Raw genomic sequence first — 21,967 nt, forward strand, 5'->3', positions numbered from 1 at the left:
CTGTTCCTGCTGCTGCTGCCACTGGCGGCAGGACATGCAGGGCACCTACAGGCATGCCGCTTGGGTGTGTGCGTTTGTGTTTCTTCTGCCTGAAGCAGCAGCCTCACATACCTCATGGTTGGGCCGGCTCTGCATATAAGATGCAAACGATACAGTAAACATTAAGCTGGGTTGTATAATAGCTTATAGAGTTGATTCTATCCGCTAGCTGTCTTCTATTCTCTGTTTTAACAGATTTCCGCAGAGTGGGCTGTGGGTGGACTGTCCTTTCCAGTGCACTGAATGAACGGGTACCATACAGTTTCAAAATAATTATTTGGTTTTTGTGTTTCTTAGTGCTCTAAGATGACTCCTTAGTTTCCCCATAAGTGGTATGTTCCACAGTCCTTCCTATCATGTCTCTAGAGTTGTTATTAGTTGTTATCCAGTATTGTGTTAATATATTTCTGCTGCAGGCATGAAAAGAGATTAGTAGTTCCTTAAACAGTAATCTATAAACGGATTTAATACAGTTAGCCTCAGATTAGATTGTCCCACTTCTTCGTGATATATCATGTGGCAGTGAGTTCCATCAGTTCCCCTTTTGCTGCCTATCTGGAATCTTCTACCCTTTCATTTCACTGGATATCCCTGGCTTCTATTATTAACACACACACAGAGAGAGAGAGAGAGAGAGAGAGAGAGAGAGAGAGAGAGAGAAGAAGAAGAAGAAGAAGAAGAAGAAGAAGAAGAAGAAGAAGAAGAAGAAGAAGAAGAAGAAGCTTGGCTGCAGGGCCTGTTAAGCCTCACTCTGGCTTTCCTTCACATGAGAGCTAGAAAGCTGTGTTGACTGAAAGAAAATACCCATTCCTCATGTCATTTGCCAAACCTAACTGTTAGCATTAAGAATGAGCAAATGTTAATTTTCTCATTTTTCTAACCTTAAGTTCAGCTCACCATATTTCCATTATCAGTTCGAATATTTTTATTAAAAACATTAACAACTCACGAAAATCCATCAGCTTCCCAGTGCCAATTTCTCCTAATAGATATACACCGGTATGCAGTTTTTCCTAATAGACACATTTTTTTAAAAGCAATTTCCCCAAACATGATGAAAGAATCAGAGTGGGAAGGGACTCTAGTGGTCATGTAGTCCAACCCCCTGCAATGCAGGAAATCTGCCCACAGCCATCTCTAGGTGGGCTCAAACTACCCACCTTCTGAATGACACCCAGACACATTGGTTTTTCACTTAACAGATGCATTTATATGCACACTTTTGATGGTATATGCATTTTCGAACACATTACTTGGCTGGAGAACTGCATTGCAAAATTCACAGAGCGGTGCTCCTTTCGAAAGATGGCTGAGCTTTCAGCCTGCACATTGTTAAGAAAAGCATGAATTAGATGAGTGTGCCTTTAAATGCAAGCTGAATCAAATTTCTCCCACATCCCTAGTTAGCATTGTATAATGTGCGAACAGAGCAGAATGGTCCTTCCTGCACCAACGTGTCCTTATGCCAACTGTCTGTTCCCTGTTCTCCAGGCACAAAAGGCACGCTTCCCTCCTCATCAACACTCTCCCAGGTTGATGGGTTTCTTTGTTGCTGAGCCCCGGAACCACCATGCAAACGGCACGATGAGTTAGAAATAATTGCACTATTTTGTGGTGGTAGGAGTGTGTTATTGTGCTTTCCTCTGAAGAGCTCCCGTGGGGGGTGGGGAGAGAAGGGGCCTATTTAGGGATGCAATGGGCAAATCCTCCCAGGGCACCCTGGCATAACCTGCCAGCATCATCGATAAGGGCAGAAGCTAATTGCTGGAGGTAAACCCCCTTCATTATACAGAACACAAGGAAAGAACACATGGAGACAGAAACACAGAATAATGTCTAATGCAGTACTGAGTCACACCAGTGTTGTCAATAGTGGCTGGCAGAAGCTCTCCAGGATTTCTCCGGGGGTCTTTTCCCAGCCCAAACTGGAGATGCCGGGGATTGAACCTGGGACCTTCTGCATGCAAAGCAGATGCTCTGACACTGAGCCACGGCCGTTCTGCTGTGAAATGGCACCTGGTGGGCTGGAGGCCAAGTCATAAGGCTACTCCGCATGTAGTTAGGAGCACACACTTTCTCCTGTCCAGATAGCATCACATCTGCAGGGCACGTGTGTGTGTGTGTGTGTGTGTGATCTCTCCCTTGCTACTTCAGCCAAAGCTTTTAATTTTACAGCCAGAATGCTTTGCAAGGCATTTCCTGCCCACATTTACCCACAGTAGCCAGCAGATGGTGTAATTAGCTGTCCAAAGGCCAATTTCCGTAACAGGCTGGCAGCTCCTCACTTAGTATGTGGTGCTCATCTCTGGTTTTGAGCCAGCCTGCTTCACAGGGAAGCTCTCAGACCCAGGAGCCATTCTTTTTATTAGTTAAGTGATGGGAGGGTGGAGTTCTGTACATGCTCATTTTTTTTATTACTTTCCATTACAGACAGGACCCAATTTTAAAGAGCTCTTGGCCAGTTAGGCTGAAAAAGAGGACAGGGACTCTCCACCTTTAATACCTGTGGAGCTCCTGAACAACTATTAAATGTGCAGGAACCCTGAAACTCTTTTGTATCTGGTCACATTGCAGATATCTAATTTTATGTTTGGTGGTGACTAAAAATAGTTGTTGGTGTTTTTGTTTTTGGTGGGAAGAGTGGTTTTTTTATCTTTTAAGTGATGCACAAGTGTGTTCTATGAAGGACACCCTCTCGTTTTAATGCCTGTTTTGTATTTTGGAAAGCATATTTGTTAGCCAATGTCAATTGTTTTAAAACTTGTTTAAAAAACAAAGATGAAGAAGAAATAAGGTGTTGTTGCATTTTATGATGAATTGAAGAGGCCTTGCTTCCCTGTGTGTGTGTGGGGGGGGGACACCTCTCCTAAGATGGAGTTTGCCATCTGCAGTTTTTGTAAGCTGCTATTTTTATCTGCTGATTTGAGATGTGTTTGTACTGCTGAAGGCTCCTCCCTGCTTCATTTCCTACAATCTTATCTGTTTGAAAAACAAATTGCAAAAGGTTATTTTGAATAAAACGGAGGGGGGGCGGGGACATCTGGTCTGCAAGGCAAACTTGGCCCACCAGGAGTTTGAGGCTGGTTTCCCCAAACCACACCCACCCATCTTATGTCAGGTGTGTGGGCAGGTAGTCACAGCTGCCAACAAACTATCAGGATCCTTGATGTGCACAATTAAGTTTTGGCAAGGGAAAGCAGGCTTCAGTTCTGGCTCTACTGTTAGAGGACATTCGGCACAGAAACATGTGTGTATACCTTTAAGAAGTTTCTGGGATTAATTGGCTGCAGGTGACCGTTGCTATAAAGGAAAAAGCTGAGTTTTGTTGCTTTGCCTGCAGGAATAACATCCACCAGAGCTTGTGTTTATTTGTTTAGTAATAAAGTCTTCGTTTTTCCGTTTGGTGTTTTTACACCTATGTCTCCTGGAGTCACTCTGTCCTCTGCCACCGGCTGGCATCCCCCTCCAATATCTACTGCCCATCATCTGTTGGAGCCAAAAAGCACTGGATCATATTCCCTGCAGAGACCTGAAATGCACAACCCTCCTCCCTGGGTTTGCAAAATGACTTCAGGACTTCAAAGCACCCAATCACCTGGCACCCATGTGACACTGTGACTGACCCCTGGGCGCAGTCCCACCCACCTGTCTAATTTTGCCCACAAGGGGTATGATCAGGTAAAGCCCACAGGGCCATAATAATAATAATAATAATAATAATAATAATAATAATAATAATAATAATATCTTATTATTATTAAAAACCCCACTTCTTAATAAGTATTAGTAATAAAGAATAAAAACACCCAGATTTTAAAAAAATCTGTTGCTGAGTTAAATTGCACCAATTAGTCAATCCAAAGATTTTAATTGATTTAAGCCAGATTGTTTTATAGTGCTGAGCTAGAATATAGGAAGTTGCCTTTATACTAGGGCTAGCATATGTTAGCTACTTGATAGAGAACACTCTTATATTTGAAGGCATGCCTGGTTCTGGTTTGGTTTAAAGATTAAAAAAAACTGCAAAAAGAGAGAGAGAGACAGACAGACAGACAGACAGACAGACAGACAGACAAAGGAAGGAGCTTTGAAGCTGCTCAGCTGCTAGCATCGGATCAGACACCCAGGTCAAGTGCCCATAGTCTTCCTCAACATGATGAGATCTACTGCAATTCTTTTTGAATAACAGCAAGGACTTCCATTTTTGCATCTACATACATAAATTATCACATGCAAAGTGTATGCAAGCCTTTAGGCGGTGCATAATTGGTCATTCTACTTCCTGTGGAGCCAAATAATGTTCTGTGCAGTCCAGTATAATCCACGACGGAGGTTGGGAACCATAGGATGCAGCCCCCAGGTCTGTTTTGTCACTGGGATTCTGCCCAAGTCATACACTCATATCCCAGGCCACACCCGTCTCCTCAAGCTACGCCTCTCATTCCCTCAGCTTCATGGTCAGGTCAGAGGGGGCCAAGCGGCAGTGGACCTGCACCATGCTAGACCGTCATGTGACTGTTGAGGAGGAGCACCAGCGAGAGGGAAGGAAGGAGGAGGCAAGTGAAGAGGAGGTCACTTCTTCCTCCTTCTCTCTATGCTTGCTCACACCCGGCTGGGCTCATCAGCTGCCGCAACAGTGACACAACCGCCATTTTGGTTCTGGCCAAGCTCAAATACAGTAATAAAGGTGTTGTGTTTGAAGTCCCAATGGGTCTGGGGACACTTTTGTCCAAAAACAGGGCAACCTCATTTTTCTAGGGACCAGTGGCAACCCTATTCATGGCCTCTACAAGTGCTCTTGTCTAGCTGGAATACTATGACAATGCCTGGATGGAGAGAGGTTTGTGTAGGTGTAGGAACATGTGGCTTTGGCATGGAATGTATCCTGCTGCACAAATGTAAGAGGCCTATTTCTTGCTATGCCCACTTTTGGGCTCTGGCCTCACCCCTGGAAGTGTGGTTGAAATTAATAAGCTACCCTGGTCTACTGGCAGTAGCTCAGTAGAGATAGGGCTTTTTCCAAACCCAACCTGGTGGTGCTGAGGATTAAAGCAGGGAGTTCCTGCATGCAGAACATGCTCTCCACCACTGAGCCACAACCCATTCCAGAACAGCCTGGAGAAAATAATCCTTGCAAAACATTCTGTTTTTTCCTTGCACCCTTGTCTCCAGTGGCTTTGCAGCAAAAGCCCCAGCGGTTTGGCTTCAGAGAAACCACTGTGCAGGCAAAAAGAGGATTTCCTTTTGCTAACAGTTTCCTGCCTGTTTTTCATGAAGATATGGCCCAAGAATGGGGGAGTGGAGACTGACTCTACAGCTGGGCGATCCCCCCCCCCTTCTCTGGAGTTTCAGGAAAAGGGCTCAGAAGTTTCAGCTCTCAGGAGACCCAGCTCCATTACCATGCCACTGGTAGGATTTTTGTGGCCTTTGGTCAGGGAACCTCTAGCAAAAAAAACACCCTATCATCTGTGCTCATTTGCAGAGAATACGCCAGCAGTTAAAAGAAAAAGGGGGAAGTGATGGAGCTTTAAGATGCCTTGTCATGCCCTGAAGTCTCGCATCACAGTGGAACAAATGCGCTCTCTCTCTCTTACACACACACACACACACACACACCCCTTCGCACTTCTAGGCAACTAATGTCCTGACACTGTTCCACGCACCAAAAGAGTGCCACAGCAGTGCATTTCCATGAAATCCATCCCATAAATTTCCTGCACAATTCAAGGAGGACAGTGGCTCTTGGTGGAGGAGGGTTACCCTCCATGCTGGAGGTGTTTTTGAAGCCGACTGCGTTCCATGGGCAGCAGCCTAATAAATTTTGGCACTTGGAAGTGAAAAACCTGATTCGCAGCCACCTTCAAAATGCTTGCCAAGTCCTCACCCAAATCTGGTGGTGCAGACCCACCTGTCCCCATGTGGAAAAGTGCACCATCAAAACAGCTTCTCCATCACCTTGGCGCACCAGAAGTTAGCTTTACCAACCAAATTACATCCTGCGGTTGTAACAGGTTTCATGTAAGGCTGTGCATACCAGATCACTTTTTTTAAAAAACAAACAAACCCTAGTTCTATTGTGTTTGTATAAATAAAACTCAAGTCATTGAGAACTTGCTAGTTCTTTAATGAATCACCTAATGAGTTGCTAGAGGCAACCACCACATGGTACATAGTGGAGCTGACCCTGCTTCCCATCCAGACAAGTAGAGTTGGATGCCATCATTTCATTTATTTTATTTCATGAATTTACATCCTAGTTTTTGATACTTTTTTTGCATTTCCTGGAATTTTGTCCTGCTGAAGGAGGATGCTTCTCAGTTCACAAGGTAGTTTTGTGACTCATGCACAGCAAAATTAGATGGTAGAGGCCTGAGGTGGTAGAATGGACTGTACCGCTTCAGGGGACAAGTGAGGACCACATCATTTAATCTTTCTTTTTTTTTTTTTTAAGGAACAGAGTTTTAAATGCTTGTGTGTGTGTGTGTGTGTGTGTATGTGTGTGTGTGTATAAAACAACCAACCAACCATCCAAAAAGCTCCTCTCAAGCAGAAAACTAGGACAGCAGGGAGATAGGATCTCTGATGTGTTAAGAAATAAAATATTGCAGGGGGTATTGTTCTCTCTTGCTCTCTGACATGGGGAAGCATTGAAAAATGGCCCTCTCCAACTGCCGCCTGAAATATTATAGTCCACTCTACCATCTCATTCTGCTGTATCTACAGAAAGGATGCATTCATCCCATACACTTAAAGCACATGCCTTCCACCCCCAGAATCCTGGGAATTGTAGCTTTGCCAGGGTAAAGTACAGTTCCTAGTTTTCTTTGATCATGTGCTCCAAGTGTATGGTGCGTAGGCATAAACTCCCTGTAAACACTGCATAAGCAAATCAGGATGAATGATCCACTAAACAGATTGCCTGTTCACTATATTGCACACCTTGTATTTAAAGCACATCCTCCCAACAGAATCCTGGGAATTGTCATTTGTTAAGGGTGCTGGGAATTGGAGGCAAACTACAGTTCCCAGGATTCTTTGAAGCCATTTAATTTAAATGAATGGCATGTACTATCCAAGTCCTATGAAGGAGTTGGGTATGCTTAACCTACAGCAGAGATAACTGAGGAGAAGGCATGATAACGCTCCTCATTAAACTCATTAAATGCCGTCACATACAAGTGGGCAAAGACCTATTCTTGGATGCCCTGGAGGGCAAAACTAGGCTCACAACCACATTTAAAGCATACGGCTCCCTGACCAGAGAATCGTGGGAACTGTAGTTCACCCCTCCCAGAACTACAATTCCCACCACCCTTCACAATCTAGTTTCCAAGACTCATTGGGAGAAGCAATGCGCTTTAAATGTAAGTGAGTCTGGATCTAACGAGCTGAGGTCACTGGAAAGTAGTGGTTGATTGAGCCTCAGGAAATACACCTTGGTAGCAGGTGAAGTTAAGACCAATTGCCTAGAGCAGTGGCTAAGCTTTCCCTTGCCAGAGGTGTTCAAGCAGAAGCTGGGCAGCCATATTTTGGGGATGGCTCTTGCACTGAGCAGAGGTGAGGATAGAGTCAGAGATGGGAAGGGGCTGCAAATATAATTAAGTCCAACCCCCTGCGATGCAGGACTCTTTTGGCCCAACGTGGGGCTTGAAACTGCAACCCTGAGATTAATAGGAGTCTCATGCTCTACCAACTGAGCTATAGCCTTCGAAATCTCTCAAGCTCTATAATTCTATGACCATGTAAGAGAGTGGACACAGGCCCCCCTGTCCTACTCTAGCACTGTCATGTCTGCAATACCCCCACATTTCCTGCAAAAATGTCTGGAAACCAAAGAAAGGGAAACAAAGGCTGGAAGAATCTGATCTAAGGTTGCCAACCTCCTTCCACAGCAGGGCTTTGCCACCTTCAAAGGCTTGCACACCAAATTCGGACATTAGAACAGGTTATATAAATTGGGCCATGGTCTCCCCAATTTCTCTTACAGCACCTATATGCACAGTATTATTATCACCCATTATCTCCGGTTCCACATCCCTTTGTTTCCATTACAGGAATGTACTGGGGGGGGGGGTTACCTGCCCCCACACTGAAAGGCTACTGGAACAACGGGGTTTTCACCAACTTGCAGTCCAGAAGGAAATGTTCTGCCTCCTGCGCCCACTTGCCGTTTGAATTCAGGTTGCCATAGCAACCTGACATAATGGAAGACTTCCCCCCTTTTAAATAATTTGACTTGTTGCCATGCCAACAGAGGGAGGTACGCAGGAGCAGATTCGTCACTGAATACTCTTGCCTACACCCCCCCCCCCAATACTGGAGGGTCCGAAAGGAGCCCAAGCCTCATGCACAAACAGAGCCCAAACCTGAACAGAAGATGAAAGTTCAGAGACACAGATGCACCCACGGAACTTAAAGCCTGTGGGATTTAACACAATGGGGTGGGGGGTCTGAATCTCTATGTGTTATGACTGTTCCAAGTTCTGCAATATGCATACATTTTTCACCTGGGGTGTTAAAGTCCATCAGTGGTTGTGCTGCAAGAACGACTCCAAAGTTAGAAACTCTAACCTGTGGCCCTCTTGAAGTCAGTAGACTACAACACCCATCATCCAACCCAGCTAGAATGGTCAAAGGTCCAGGATTATGGGGACCTGTAGTCCAGTAACATCAAGAGGACCACAGATTTCCCCATCCCTGCTGTACCCTAATGTTTTGTGAATCATGGACAGCAGGAGTTTTCAGTGTGGCAACCAAAACTTACCAGGTATTGCGCCAAAAAAACAGCATCAGAAATGGCAAACAAATCTCACCAGTGCATTGCTTGCCACACCACCACCAACACTCTTTTGAAATGTGCAGCAAGGACTATAACCCAGTGGGAGAGTGCAGGCTTTCCATGCAAAAGGCCCCACTTTTCGATTTCTGGAACCTACAGTTAACAAAGGATTGGGCAGGCATATTCCTGCCTGAAATCCTGGAGAGCCACTGCTTGTCAGAAGTACAGTAGAAATACCCTGCTAAATAGGTAAGCTGCCCCTTTGCAACTTTTAAGGTTACTGTTTGATTCAAACAGCTGTTTTCTGGGCAACCAGTGAAAGGTCAAGCACCCCTCTCCCCAGGAATGCCCCTTGCATATGCTAACAGACACCATCTGGAGGTTTGCTCAGCATATCCCAGAGCACCTTGCAGCAGATGCACTGTGCCTTGGCAAACAACTATATGAAATCTGTCAACTCAAGATGGATATTCCTGTTCTTGCTAGAAGAAGAGAACATTACGGTATCCATGGATACAGAATGTCTTGTCCACACCAGGTTCTAAGAATCTCAGAATAATGAGACAAAAGCAACAGAGTCCAATCGAGAAGGGCACTTGGGGGAGGTCGGCATTGTCTATAGGGCTAAGTGGAGGAATGCAGCCTCAATTGAGATTGTTGAACAGGCAGAGGGACCGCAACCTGTTTTGAAGCATGGGTGTGTGTGTGTGCTACCTTCTTGATGGCAAAACATCCAGAACAGCTATGTAACAGGCAGAAATCCAATATATGAAGCTGTCCCCATCACTGCAACCACATGCTAGGGAAAGCTCTCTTGCTCCTGCTTTCAGTAAGAACACTGGATAGCTCAGATGTTTGGAGCGTGGTGCTGATAACGCCAAGGTCGTAGGTTCAATCCCTGTATGGGACAACTGCATATTCCTGCATTGCAGGCAGGTTGGACTAGATGATCCTCATGTGCCCTTCCCAACTCTATAATTTTATGATTTTTTAAAAATCCTGCAAAGACTCACCTAACCCAGTGTTCTGTTCTCGTGGTGGCCAACAAGACATCCAAGGGAAGCCTGCAAAGCAAAATCAGAGCACAGCAGGACTCTCCTCACATGTGATTCCCAAGCAACTGATATTCAAAGGCATGCATCCACTGACAATGGAGGGGGAATAAATATTAGAAGCAATATGCCTCTGAATACCAGTTTCTGGGATCTCAAGCAGGGAAGGTGCTCATGTCCTGGTTAGCAACTATGAGAACAGGATGCTGGACTACAGAGGTTTCCTTCCCTGGATCCTGCAGGGAAGAAATAAAGAAAAAGAGACAACTCAACTGGGTATGACCATTTGGAGCAGCAGTTCCCCAGATGTGGGTCCCCAGATGTTGTTGGACTATAACTCCCATCATCCCTGAGCTCTGGCCTTGCTAGCTAGGGGTCATGGGAGTTGTAGTTTAACAACATCTGGGGGCAGCAGGCTAGCTAAGGAGCTACAGCATAGGCCAGCTTTGCCCATGTCCGACCCCTCAGCATTTGCTGCCTAAAGAAGCTTGCCTCACTCTGCCTCATGGTATAGCCGGCCCCTGCTCCAGCGGTTTAGCCACAGGCATATAACAAGCAAGCCCCATACCTAGATTTCAGAACCACCTCCAGCAATTATGGGACCATTTTCAATTTTTTTGAAGAGTGGGAGAAGAGGAAAAAACACACACAAAAAAAACACAGGGCTTTTATTCCCATGTCATCAAGAACTTTGGCTTGAGAACATTGGGTGCTAACACAAAAGAGAGGCAGGATGACTCATCTGATCTGCGCAATTCTTGAAGTGTTTGTGGTCTTGAGAGACTGCAGGGGTGGGAAAACCTTTTTGGCCTGGCAGACCAGATCTTTAACTCCCGACAGGATGTCATTATGATGGCAGTTGGCGACAGGTGGATGGTCCTGCTGCCTGTCAGAGTTGGCCCACAGGGATGGAGGCAGGACAGAACCCCCTGCCCGTCAGCTGATGCGCAGGGAGTTCAACCTTGTTATTATTATTTTTTGCAGACATCAGTTGTGTGGGCACCTGATCCAGCTACAACTCAACCTGTCCCATCACACCTAGTGTTGCATATGATGTGAGGTATGCAGCAAGCAGGCAAGGTTTAGGGGAAACGGCCTGGTGGGCTAAATCCCCTAAGCAGGTGGTTCCCCACCTGAGATAGACTATGGGTCTATCTCCTTTGGGTGTGCATGATGACAGTAGGAGGGGCCAACACGAATAGTGGGCAGAGACACCCCTTTTCTCTCTCTCTCTCATTCACGCATATTAGCATGCATGCCATCCATGCATCCTCTCTCCCACATGTAAAGGTAAAGGGACCCCTGACCATTAGGTCCAGTCGTGACCGACTCTGGGGTTGCAGCGCTCATCTCGCTTTACTGGCCGAGGGAGCCGGCATGCAGCTTCTGGGTCATGTGCCCAGCATGACTAAGCCGCTTCTGATGAACCAGAGCAGCGCACGGAAACGCCGTTTACCTTCCCGCCGGAGCGGTACCTATTTATCTACTTGCACTTTGACATGCTTTCGAACTGCTAGGTTGGCAGGAGCAGGAACCAAGCAATGGGAGCTCACCCCATTGCAGGGATTCGAACCGCCAACTTCTGATCAGCAAGTCCTAGGCTCTGTAGTTTAACCCACAGCGCCACCCGTGTCCCCTCCCACATGTAGATATCCCCTAACTCATCATCCTCTCTTCCCTGGAGTAATAGGCAACTAGCAGCCTGATAATTCAATCCATCCTACCCAGCAGTTTTGCTGGGGCTTGGCTCCTACTGTAGCACCTGGCCCCCAAGGAACTTAGTCCTTTTCTTCCTGCGTGTATACAATTGCTAGTCCACATTCCTACCAACGCAATAGCCATGCTTTGGATGGATGAAAGCCTGAAAGGGCCAGTAACACAGCTTTCCACACAATTACTCACTCCCACTTGACTGGAGATACAGCCAAGGGACTCTTTAACCACCTCCTCCATTTCAAGAGCAACATATGCTTTGACAGAACCTTCCGTTAGTTGCTCCGAGACACAGCCAAAGGGTCTTTTGAAACTTTTCCTCTGTGAATTGCACCAGAGGCTCTACCTGAGTAGCAGCTGGGATGTATCAGAGAAAGAAAGCTGCCCAGAGCCTCTTCTGGGAGGCAGTAGAAGAGCCCTTTGGCTGGATCTCTGCTCAAATGGGAGCAAGCAAATGTTTCTGCTGTTTAATCGCGCCCATTTAAAACAACGACAACAACAACAGAGGGGGAAGCAGGTACCAAGCAGGAAACTGTCACTCTAGACATTGACTTATACAGATAGACCTGACAGTACAAATGCTTTTGAAGGCAGCTGTGCAAGCATCAACTTTGACCATCACATCTGTGCATTATTGCTGCTTGGTTGCTGGGGGCATTCTGGATCTCAGTAATAATGAGGAATTGGGATTTGCCCCTTGCGTGTGATTTAAGAGGACACCTGCTCAGTAGATCAGTTAGTGTGGGATTTAAAGCTAGCCCAGGAATAAGCCAGCCCTTCGTCATTCCACTACCAGAGGACATAAAGTGGGATTTCTCTCCCTTTGGGCCTGAATTTCAGCTGGCTGCTGCAGGCAGGAGGCAGGGCCCCAAAGGTAAGAATAAAAAATCAAAAGCCCATTTGCAGAAGACAGGAACAGGGGGATCTGTGACCCTCCATATGTTATTGGACTACAACTCCCATCAGCCACAGCTATGCTGGGGAGGGATGGTGGGAACTGCAGTCCAATAACATCTGCATCTGGACAGCCACTGGCTCCTCGTCTGTGGCATATGGGATGCTTCAATTGCTGGGCTCTGGAATTTTAGGACTACATTTCCCAATAGCCCCTGCCATGTGCAGCATCTCTGACCTAAGGAGGGTTGTGTGGCTGGGAAAAGGAGGGGAAGCTGGGTGTGTGTGGAGGAACAGAGAAAGGGCTACAGGCTGGAAGAAGACCAACAAAACACCAGAACCGAGTCAGTGGTGGAAAAGATGATTCCTGCCAGCAGTCAGGAGTGCAGGATAGCCCTGAACTTGTTTCCAGAGTCAGGTCACATCCACACTTTTACATTTAAAGCACCCTTAAAACTGCCGTGTCTTCTCCGAAGAATCCTGGGAACTGTAGTTCGTTAAGAAAAGTAATCATACAATTGTTATTCTCAGCACCCTTAAAAGCTCCAATTCCCAGGATTCTTCGTGGGAGACTCTCTAGGGTTTCAGGGAGGTGAAATTCCTACCTGAACCAGGAGATGCTGGGGCTTGAACCAGGACCTTCTGCAGGCAAAGAAAGTGGTCTCCCCCACTGAGCTGTGGCCCTTCCCAAATATAGGCAAATCTTAAATAGCATTAGTAACCCATTCATCCACCCATCAAAATCTTCAGCATCATCCGACACCTACTATCTCAGCCAAAATGGACATAGAGTTGGAGATCTATGACTGCACTTCCTGCTTTTTTGCAGGAGAGTTGCTTATTTTGAAGCTGCTGCATGGGGAGCATGGGGAGCGTGGGCTCTGAATTTGATCATGGAACTGGGAGAGAGGCGGTATTCCTTCTTGTGCTTGTGTCCTGATCTGAATTGCCTTTTGCTGGGTGGAGGGCATAAGAAAGCAGTTGTCTATATCAAGCCTGGATTCAGGCAACCCCCTGTGGTGCTAACAGCAGCTTACTGGGAGGTGAGGAAACAATGACAAAAGCATCGCAGGGAAAATTATTATACACACACTTTCCCACAGCTGCCACTGCTCCAATCGAAATGCAATCCTCCTCGCCTTGCAGCAAGCTAAGGGAAATAAAAGCACTGGCAGATCTCACAAATCAAGTAGGGTTTTCAGCTCTCAAGAGGTACCTGGTGACAATTAGTGCTTCCATGCAGATGGCCCTAGGATGAGCTCATAGAATCACAGAAATTGTAGAGTTGGAAGGGGACGTGAGGGTCATCTCGTCCAACCCCCTGCAACGCAGGACTCTTTTGCCCAACGTGGAGCTCGAACCCACAACCTTGAGATTAAGAGTCTCATGCTCTACCAACTGAGCTGTCCTTAAGCATCTCCAGTTAAACGTGGACAAGGCTGCAGGTAATAGGGAAGACCCTCTGCCCGAGAAGCAAGAGTGTTGTCGTCAGTCAGAGTGAACAACACTTTGCTAGACAGCTAAATTAGTTTGGTCTAGCACATGACACCTTCCTACGTTCTCTACCCCCAACCCCAGCAATAGAACAGACCTTGGTGCAGAAGGAGTCTAGATCTCTGCAGTCCTCTGTCTTCCGTCCCTGTTCTTCTGACCACAAGCACTTACTGTCCAGCAGGATGGGATGGGAACAGACCCCAGGGCCCTAGAGCTTGCATGTCTGTCAGCTACAAGTTCCCTTCCAGAAGCTCTTCAGCTGGGGCTGCAGCTGGTAGAAGTGAACCCCACCCTCAGATAGACCATATGCCCTACATGAGCTAACCGCAATGTTACAAAAATAGCTTGTGAAATGGGAACTGTGGGGAGAAAGGGGCAATTCTGATAATACACAAGGGGAGAAGTGAGCTATGGTAGATCACCAATTTTTCTCCTTCTCTCTCTCTCTTTTTAAAGGACTTTGGTTCTACACTGAGTAGTCATAAAGCAAGCGGAAATCATCGGGTGAAAGTTTTATTGGAACGGAGCTGCAGGGATGACAAATCATTCACCTGTTGATTTCTGCTCATTATAAAACCATTTAAAAAACACGAAAACTCTGCCCATTAAGCAGAAGGGAGTAAACTCAATGTCTATAGGATTTTAGCTGATCAAGCACCTCTAACTGCCCACATTTAATCCCATTCTGCTAGGAAAGCGCTGAGCTGCCTTGTTTTTGGTGTTTTAATTTGTTTAACTTGGTACATTCACCTCTCATCTCTCCTCCATTATGGAGCTCAAGGCAGTGCAAGGGTTGACAAGACCCAGGACTTCCTCCGTCCAGGAAGGGCTGTACACACAGAGCATGGCCCTCTGATAAGGACATTTCTTGGCTAGAGCAACCACTGCAGCCCGACAGCAAGGCCCGCCTAGGAAAGCTGTCAACAATTAGCCCTAGAGCAGGAGTAGCCAATGTGGTGCTGTCCAGATGTTTTAGACTACAACTCCCATCAGCCCCAGCTTGTGCAATCCATGCCAATTTTATGCAAAGCTGTGCCTTCTCTTTTTGGCGACTGGTAAGTGACCACCCTCCTCCATGAACTTGGGAGCTCTCTGGCATGGCATTCTCAGAGGGGACCCCGCACCTGGAAAAAGCAGGACATACAACAGAATTACCCAAGGCTGCCATTGATCTTCTTGGATATTCTCTACAAGGGTGGTTTGGCTGTGCGCAGGATTTCTACATTGCAGGGGGTTGGACGAGAGGACCTCTGGGGTCCCTTCCAACTCTATGATTCTATGATAGCACCCTTGGGGTGGCAACCCCTGTGCTGTACTTGGGGCTCCTGGAAAAGGCTCATGTTTTCCATCTTCTGGGGCCAGCCCAAAGTGGAAGCCCTGCAGGTTTCTGTACTATTTAGAGTGAGTCTTCCACCACCTCCAGAGTCAACACTCTGCAGCTGCTGAGAGAAAGGGTGCCATGCCTCCCTTGCTCTCCCCTACAAAACCATGGCTTGGGACTGGTTTTAAGTAAGAAGGCAGGTACGGGAAGGGAGGGGTCTGGTGGAAGGAAGCCCACCTGTCCTTGGCAAACCCCACAAAGCAATTTACACAGGAATATTAAAAGAAAAAGCATCAAGTATATAATAAAACAGCCGATAGATGCTACAACGGGTGTGGGAAGATACCTATTGAAAACTAGATCTTCCTTGAGGGCAAGGTGATGCTTTGGTAGCCGCCACAGGTGGTGGCTGGGGGAGGAAGATCACACACACATGTACAGTTTGTTTATATAATCCAGCTGATCCGAGAGTACACATTCATCACAGACTGCTTCTTGTGTCATAATTTTTAATTATTAATAGTAATGAACATTCTTAACTCTTTCATTTGAGGAAATGTATATCCATCAACCAAAAAACAACCACCACCCCCATAACAAGCCACTTTCCCTTATTTGCTTATATTTGCAGTTCTGGGAGTGTATGCCACTATTTTGGTCCAATGTACATAAAAACAAGCTGCTAAACTTGTTAAATGCCAATAAATTAGCAAGTAACTGAATCTAAAGCTTGTCTCCTTTTGAGTTTGAGGTCCAGGACAAATGACTATCCTCCCCCCCCCCCCCGGTCTGATTGGCCCTGGAGCCATCCTGAATTTTCTGCTGCATAGTAAAAAGAGGTCACCTATTACCCACTTTCAATTTCTATGCCCTCTAACTTTGCCCCTCCTCCTCCTTAGGAACAGAGGAAGTGGCTTTATAACAAGTAAAGGAAACAGTCCATCTAGCTCACTGGTGGTGAACCTTTTTTCAGCCCCAAAGTGGTTAGAACGATGAATATAAATTTTGCATTTATAGACATGCTCTATGCTCCACCCAGACCAGTGAGAAGCAGAGCTCAAGGACACTTCCCAGCTAAGCAAAAACACAAGGTCCTTCCTGGGGATGCCAGGGATTGAACCTGGGATCTTCGAGGGATATGCTCTGACCACTGAGCTATACACCCTGCCACCTGGCACTGCTTGATTGCTTGCTCACCTGCCCTCTGTGAGTGAGCAAACAGTTGGAGGAGCAAGAAGATGGAGCATTAACCCTCTTCCGCATCTCATTGGCTCCTTATAAGAGTTGAAGTGAATCAGGCCCAGGAGGAGAGACAAGGGACTAGCTAAAGGTAAAGGAACCCCTGACCATTAGGTCCGGTCGTGACCGACTCTGGGGTTGCGGCGCTCATCTCGCTTTAGTGGCCGAGGGAGCCGGCGTACAGCTTCCGGGTCATGTGGCCAGCATGACTAAGCCGCTTCTGGAGAACCAGTGCAGCACATAGAAACACCGTTTACCTTCCTGCCAGAGCGGTACCTATTTATCTGCTTGCACTTTGATGTGTTTTTGAACTGCTAGGTTGGCAGTCAGCAATAGCCAGTAGCTGGGAATCACAAGGGCTGAGATGAAGGTAGAGCATGAAGATTCTTAACCTTAGGGTCAGTGGTTCAAGCCCCATGCTGGGCAAAACTTTCCTGCATTGTAGGGAGTTGGACTAGGTGAGCTATGACTCTTGTGTTCCCTCCCAAGTCTAAAATTCCAAGATTCTAAGCTGTTCTGCTGAGGTCCTGCTTTCAGGCTTCCCATGGGCATCTGGTTGGCCACCGTGAGAACAAGATGCTGGACCAGGTGGGCCATTTCATCTGACCCAGAAGGGCTCCTATGTTCTTAAGTGGCAGAAGAAAGAGGCCACAATCAGTAAGACTGAGCCCACTGAGATCAACTTGCCCAAGGTTCCCCTCCAAAACGGAAAAACCCAGCACTAGGCTAATCCCAGAAGGTCAAAGCATCTGAAAAAGAACAGAATTTGATGTTGGTGGATAAAAGACAAGGGGAAGTGTGGTGGTGGGGCAGGAACCACCACATCAGCACTCTCAGAATAAACTGAACAAGAAATAACTGGAAAACAAAGGGAGGGGGAATCCCTTCCAAAGAACATTTCCTTTTAATGGACCTGGCTAAAGATCTTTCCACAGAAGTACAGGGTGGAACAGTGCGCGCGCGCACACACGGCCAGTTCACTAGCAGGAAGTGTGCGCTCCTGTGCATGTGTGCATATGTGTGCTGCGCTCACAGGCCTGCAGTCCAGCCCCGCAGAGCGTGGGAGATGCACAGCATCATTTGAGCACACCATGTGCTGCTCCAGAGCTCAGCCAGGGCAGGCGGCCAAAGAGCTTGCTAATAGCCTGTCTGAGAGGTGCATAAGTTCCACCTGCTGGCTGTGGTGGCAAACCACAGCTCTGACGAACGAATGGAACGGCTGAGAGCGAGGCACCTAAAGGGACACGACAGGATGGCGCCGTGCCCAGGCACACAACCTGGAGGGGCACAGAGCACAGCTGTCGTGTGCCAGCCTGCCCTTGTGCCAGCCTGCCCCTGCAGAACAGACCTCCTGTGACACCCACAACAGGGTGAAGCTGCTCTGAAAGCAGGTTGCTAAGGAACCCATCCTCCTGCCCTCAGGATCATTGTTCAGCCAATGGCAACAGGCTCCAATGACATCATGAGCCTTCAGCGTGTCATGAATGCCATGTGCCTGGCTTGATTTCTCCCTTCGCAACGTGAAAGAGGGTGCTGCTCAGAATCAAGGCAACTGCCAGGCTCCTCCGCACCTCTTTTAAAAACCAGGAGTGCTGTGTTAACAGTCCCTTCTGCCCCATGCGCAAAATCATACTGCCTCCTCCCGGCTCCGTTTCATTTTGAGCAAAGCAAACCATTTCATTCTGAGCATTTTAAAACTTTCTGTTTGATTTGTGGTGTCTTTATTATCACTAACCTAGTGTCCTATGGATGGTTCGGAACACAACTCCCGTCCATCCCAGCCAGCTTGTGGGAGTTGTAGTCCAAAACACCAGGGTGGCAAAGGCCAGCATATAGCAATAGCAAGCTTGTTCTCTGAGTGCCGGTTCTTACATAGGCTGCAGATACACCACATATTTAAAGCACATTCCTGCCCCCCTCAACACTTCCCCTAGTATATTTCTCCACCAGTGATGCTTTGACCTTCTGGCATTAGTCTACTGCTGGTTCCAGGTTTGGGGGGGGCTGGGCAAGATGTTCTCAGCTCTGCCCCTCTCACTGCATGTGGCCACTTTCTTCTTACAGTTAAGAGCCCAGAGGAATCAGGAATCTAGCCCAGCATCCTGTTCTCACAGAGGCCCAAAGAATCCTGGGAACTGTAGTTTATTTAGGGTGCTGGGAACTACAGTTCGTACGGGTAAAGTATAATTCCCAGAATTCTTTCTGAGGGCATGCTGTAAATATATGGTGTGTACACAGCTTTAGTCAAAGCGGCACCACCCATACTCTGTGTGTGTGTGTGTGTGTGTGTGTGTGTGTGTTTGTATGTAAGGGGGAAATCTTGACTAACCCAATGAAGATTGAGAATAGGTTCAGAATGCTGACTGGCTGCAGGAAGGGGTCAGTTAGGGAATGGAAATGGAATATCTCAGAAAGGGCACACATGGCTGCTGGGCACCCTGAACAAGAGCACTCCACACCCAAGTATTGTGTTTTCTGTCTCCTATCTGTAATCCATCTATTTGCAAGGGGGCTGATTGGGCAGGCAGCCGTGGGGCTGCAGAAGCAAGCAACACATGCCAGCAGTTCTAATTCCATAGCAACATCTAGCATTCCCCAGAGAGCTTCCAGATAGTTGAAAACCTTTTATCAGTTTTGGCAATCTGGCTAGGTGGCTGCAATTTTCATTCAAGATAACCTGGAAAATAATGCAACAGTCCTCATGGAGCCTGCATCTAGGACGTTTATTCAGAACGCCTTTTCTGGCTGATCTGAGATCTCCACCCCTTTCCTTCTGGATGAAAATGAAAAAGGAACCACTTCACCCCTCCCTCAAACCCCACCCAACCCCCAAGAAAAACCAAAGGCTTTGATCTGCATGCCTTATATTATAGGGATGAATAGCAACTGAATTGCACTGATTTCCCCCTATTTTCCCCCATCACAATGAATCCAGCACCTGCCCTACTGTTCTAGCATGCAGGCATCTGCCACAAGGCTTGCAAGCTATTCAGAGCTTTTTTCCTCTAAGAAAACAAGCAAGCTTCCAGCTTGCTTTATTCAGAGACGCCCTCCGAATCGCATGACTCCAAGACCTCAAGAACAGGGAGGGAAGAAAAAAACCTCCAGATATATCACATGGCAAGGCTGCAGAAAGAAAAGAATTCTTAGGGAACAGCAAAGATTCTCTTAAGGAGCCAGCACTTTTCAAGAGGTTAGGGTAGATTGAGGGCTGGGGGGACCATTGCACTAGCAGGAACCATTATCTCACTGGTAGAGCATCTGAAGCCCTGGGTTTGATCCTCTGCATCTGCAGGTAGGGTTGATAAACCCTGGAGAGCCACTGCCAGTCAGTGTTGACAATACTGAGCTAGATGGACCGATGGTATAGCAAAGTTTCATATGTGGAGCTGGAGCATGAGGCTGGCCACATCTTTAGCCTAGCCATGATGATGATTTATTACATTTCCCAGTAGCCTTGGTCAAAAACAACCCAAGGTGACTTACAGATAGACTCACTGGGCATCAGGTCGGCTGCTTCCTTCCTTCCAACACCACCCCTGTCCCCCGGGAACTCCTTTCTCCCTTGATCCAGATACTTTTGCAGTTGACCTCTACACACAATTCAAGGAAATTACCCACAAGCCAGAGTGGGAGTAAAGAGGCCCATGAAGGCCCAGTCTGAGAGGTGAGATCAGACATAGAAAGACAACTTAATGGCATGGTGAAGCCTGCTGCCTGCCTAAATGACCTCATCGGTGTTGCTGGAATTACCAGGAATGCTGCCTTCTCCCTGTGATGCAAGGCTGGCTGGAAGCAAGCAGCAACCGCACTCCCAACAACTTCAGCCAGGGACAAGCAGGCAGGGAATCCCTACAAGGGAGAGGTCAGGGTAGGCTTCAGGAGAAAAAAAGGTGTCACTGTTCCCAGACAGACAGAATAGCAACAGTCCTACAGGCAGTAGTAGTTGGGGGTCTATTGGGAAGCCAGAAGTAGGTGGAGCCAGAGCCAATGACAGGCAGAACCAAATGATCCTAGTTTTGTCCTCTTCCTCCTCCTTGATGAGTTCTATAAGGGCAAACTGAGACTACATAGGATGAAGCTGATATGCAGCACAATGCAGAGACTACATAGGATGAAGCTGATATTACAGCACAATGCAGAGTATGTTTACTCAGGAGTATGTTTACTCAAACAGTTATTACCATCAGAAAGTTCTTCCTGGTGTTTAGTTGGAATCTGCTTTCTTATATCTTGAATCCATTGGTTTGGGTCTTACCCTTTGGGGCAGGAAAAAACAAACTTGCTCCATCTTCCATGTGACAACCCTTTAGATACTTGAAGATGGCTATCCTATATCCTCTCAGTCTCATCTTTTCCAGGCTAAGCACATCCAACTCCCTCAACTGTTCCTCATAAGGCTTGGTTTCCAGGCCTCTGATAATCTTGGTTGCCTTCCTCTGCACACGTTCCAGCTTGTCAATATCCTTCTTAAGTTGTGGCACCCATAACTGGGCACAGTACTCCAGGTGTGGTCTGACCAAGGCAGAATAGTGTTGCTATTATTTCCCTTGATCTGGACACTATACTTCTGTTGTTGCAGCCTAGAACAGCATTAGCTTTTCTTTTCTTTTTGCTGCTGCATCACACTACTAAGACCCCTAGAACCTTTTCACGAGTACTACTTGCAAGCCATGTGTCCCCCCCCATCTTAGTTTTGTGCAGCTGGTTACTCCTGCTTACGTGTAGAACCTTACGTTTGTCCCTATTTGAATTCATATTGTTAGTTTTGGCCCAGTTCTCCAATATGTTAAGCTCATCTTGAATCCCGATTCTATCTTCTGTAGAATTCGCTAGCCCTCCCAATTTGGTTTCATCTGCAAATTTGATGAGCATCCCTTCAAATCCTTCACCCAAATCATTTATAAACACATTGAACAACAATGGGCCCAGGACAGAACCCTGCGGCACCCCACTTGTCACTTTTTTCCAGGATGATGAGGAACCATTAGTGAGTACTCTTTGGGTTCAGTCAGTCAACCAGCTACAAATCCACCTAACAGTTACATTGTCCAGCCCACATTTTACCAACTTCTCCACAATAATACTCTTGTATACTCCTCCTTCATGATTTTCCCTTTCTTCCTTTTCTTATCCATGCCCTTCTTAAATCTCAGCTCATCTGTGAGCTCCTTATGCAGGCACACTGCTTTCTTTAGATACCACTCCCTTTTCTTTCTTGTTGCATTTGTGCTTTCAATGGTTCACCTTTAAGAAACTCCCATCCACCTTGGACTCTTTTGAGTACTTCTGACCATGGTGAAGGTCTCATGCATGGAAAGATCATGCATAATGATACTACAGGGCTGCAAAATCCTAGGCCTTCAGTCACACATATGTTCTTAAAATGCTGAAGGTGTCGCCAGGAACTTTAAAAAAACATCAGGCATTATGCTG

The 21,967-nt window shown here is 46.8% G+C and overlaps 1 protein-coding gene across 4 annotated transcripts in view; it reads right to left on the reverse strand.

Annotated features, from left to right (window-relative positions):
- NHSL2 (NHS like 2) overlaps positions 1 to 21,967 on the reverse strand; it is a 107,973-nt gene that overhangs the window by 19,773 nt on the left and 66,233 nt on the right. The gene's annotated exons all lie outside the window — the stretch shown is intronic.

This window comes from Podarcis melisellensis, assembly GCF_964234715.1.
Source record: "Podarcis melisellensis genome assembly, chromosome: Z".
In the NCBI taxonomy this organism is placed as follows: domain Eukaryota; kingdom Metazoa; phylum Chordata; class Lepidosauria; order Squamata; family Lacertidae; genus Podarcis; species Podarcis melisellensis.